The following is a 3,111-nucleotide window of genomic DNA, read 5'->3' on the forward strand; positions in this document are numbered from 1 at the left end:
AAAATGTTAATATTCTACATGCACAAACAGTTCAAACAATTTTATGAAAAAAATTAACTTTTAATAAGTGGAGTAGAAAATGAATGAACAATATTCCTCAAAAAAACAAATGAAAGAGGAAATAGAAAAATAAAGTTTTAATACAAATATTAAAATAGGCCAGCCCTGATGGCTCACGCCTGTAATCTCAAGACTTTGGGAGGCTGAGGCAGGTGGAACACCTGAGGTCAGAAGTTTGAGACCAGCCTGGCCAACATGGTGAAACCCCATCTGTACTAAAAATACAAAAATTAGCCAGGTACGGTGGTGAGCACCAATAATCCCAGCTACTCGGGAGGCTAAGACAGGAGAATCGCTTGAACCTGGGAGGCGGAGTTTACAGTGAGCCAAGATCGCTCCACTGTACTCCAGCCTGGGCAACAGAGCAAGACTCAAACAATGTATTAAAATAAAACAACAGTGTATTCGCCTATCTACTTTGCAAGAATCAAACAATAATGATAATATTCAATGTGACCAAGACTTCAGAAAGCCAATTAACTGTTTTCTACATTGGTTTATATATATTTTCTGGAGGTCAATTGAGAAAACAAGTTCAAAATTTTAAAATACCAATTTTCTTTGAAGAAAAGTTGCAATTCGCTTTTCGATCCGCCATCTGCGGTGGAGCCGCCACCAAAACGCAGATTTTCATGAAAACCCTTATGGGGCAGACCATCACCCTTGAGGTTGAACCCTTGGATACGATAGAAAATGTAAAGGCCAAGATCCAGGAGAAGGAAGGAATTCCTATCAGCAAAGACTGATCTTTGCTGGCAAGCAACTGGAAGATGGACGTACTTTGTCTGACTACAATATTCAAAAGGAGTCTACTCTTCATCTTGTGTTGAGACTTCGTGGTGGTGCTAAGAAAAGGAAGAAGAAGTCTTAGACTACTCCCAAGAAGAATAAGCACAAGAGAAAGAAGGTTAAACTGGCTGTCCTGAAATATTATAAGGTGGATGAGAATGGCAAAATTAGTCGCCTTCGCCGAGAGTGCCCGTCTGATGAATGTGGTGCTGGGGTGTTTATGGCAAGCCACTTTGACAGACATTATTGTGGCAAATTTTGTCTGACTTATTGCTTCAACAAGCCAGAAGACAAGTAACTGTATGAGTTAATAAAAGACATGAACTAACAAAAAAAAAAAAAAAAAAAAAAAAAGAAAACAAAAACTGCAATTCCACACAATTGCTAATGTGTGAAGGTTAATATAAAACATGATATAATTGTATTTTTTAACTGATAGACCTTATTCTTTAGAGCAGTTTTAGGTTCACAGCAAAACAGAAAAGAAAGTACATAGAGTTCCCAAATCCTTCCCTATACTCTCACCAAACATCCACAACATGCAGTCTTCCCCGACACCAACATGTCATATCATTATGGTACATTTGTTATAACCAGTGAACCAACATTAACACATTATCCACCAAAGATCATAGTGCTCATTAGGGCTCACTCTTGGTTTCGCACGTTCTATGGGTTTTGACAGATATGTAATGGTATGTATTCACCATTACAGCATCACACAGAATAATTATTCATCTCTTTTTTCATCTACTTTTTTCCTCTCATCACCACTCCACTGTAAGTCCTGGGTACTGTCTCCATGGTTTTGCCTTTTTCGGAATGTCATATTTTAAACCATATATATAGCCTTTTCAGATTGGCTTCTTTCACTTATCAGTAGGTTTTTAAGATTTTTCCACATCCTAACTCATATTTTTCCAGCTCTAAATAATATTCCATTGTATGATTACACCACAGTTTATTTATCCATTTACATAATTAGAGATATCTTGGTTGCTTCCAAGTTTTAGTCATTATGAATAAAGCTGCTATATACAATTGTGTATGTTTTTGTTTGGACATATTTTCAATACATTTGGATAAATAAGAAGGAATGAGTCTGCTGGTACAAGTATGTTTAGTTTTGTAAAAAACTGCCAAACTTTCTTCCAAAGTTGCAGTACCATTTTGCATTCTCACCAACAATTAATACAAGTTCTTATTGCTCCATCCTCTTCAGTGTTTGGTGTCAATGTTTTGGATTTTGTCCATTCTAATAGGTGTGTAGTGCTCTGTTACTGCTGTTTTAATTTTTAATTCACTAATGACATATGCAGATAAACATATTTTCATATGCTTATTTGCCATTGTATGTTTTTGATGAAGTGTCTCATTTTTTAACCATTTCTTAATTGGTTTGCTTTTGTTTTTTATTGTTGAGTTTTAAGAGTTTTCTGTGTATTTTTCATTTCGGTCTTTTACCAGATATGCATTTTACAATATTTTCTATTTTCTCCTGGTCAGTGGCTTGTCTTTCATTCTCTTAACAGTGTCTTTTGCAGGGCAGAAGTTTTTAATTTTAATAAAGTCAAACATCAATATTTATTATTGATCATGCTTTTTGCTTTGCATCTAAAAAGGTTGTTACCAAAACCAAGGTTATCTAGATCTTCTCCTATGCTCTAATATCTTCCAGGTGTTTTACAGTTTTAAATTTAACATTTAGTTCTATTATTAATTTTATGTTCTTTTTGCAAAAAACATATGATGTTTATCTAGATTTTTTTTTTTTTTTTAAATATGTGGATGTCTGGTTATTTTAGCACCTTCTGTTAAAAAGTCTATCCTTTAACAATTGAATTGCCATTGCTCTTTGTTAGAGTATCTGACTATGTTTGTGTGGGGTTGTTTTACAAGTTTTCTGTTCTGTTTGTCTATCCTTTCATCCATAAGACAGTATCAATTACTGTAACTTTATGATAAGTATCACAATTGAGCAGTATGAGTTCTCTGATTTTGTTTTTCTCCTTCAAAGACATTTTTACTAGCTTTTGACTTTTATTGTAAACTTCAAAATCAGTTTGCTGATCTCTACCATATAACTTACTGGGATTTTGGTTGAGTTTGCAAGGAATTTATATATGTCAGGTTAGGAAAAACAGACATTTTAACAATATTGAGTCTTCTATCCTTCAAGACAGGTTATCTCCTCATTTTTTATTTAGATCCTATTTGATTTCTTTCTTCAGAGTTTTGTAGTTATCCTTATATAGATATGAT

The 3,111-nt window shown here is 34.1% G+C and overlaps 1 pseudogene across 1 annotated transcript; it reads left to right on the forward strand.

Annotated features, from left to right (window-relative positions):
• Window positions 1–497: 497 nt before the first annotated feature.
• Window positions 498–1,190, forward strand: LOC104658265 (annotated as a pseudogene). Its single transcript, XR_747409.2, has one exon. The product of XR_747409.2 is annotated as a ubiquitin-40S ribosomal protein S27a pseudogene (transcript).
• Window positions 1,191–3,111: the final 1,921 nt, after the last annotated feature.

The sequence above is a fragment of the Rhinopithecus roxellana genome, chromosome 16 (assembly GCF_007565055.1).
Source record: "Rhinopithecus roxellana isolate Shanxi Qingling chromosome 16, ASM756505v1, whole genome shotgun sequence".
Lineage (NCBI taxonomy): Eukaryota > Metazoa > Chordata > Mammalia > Primates > Cercopithecidae > Rhinopithecus > Rhinopithecus roxellana.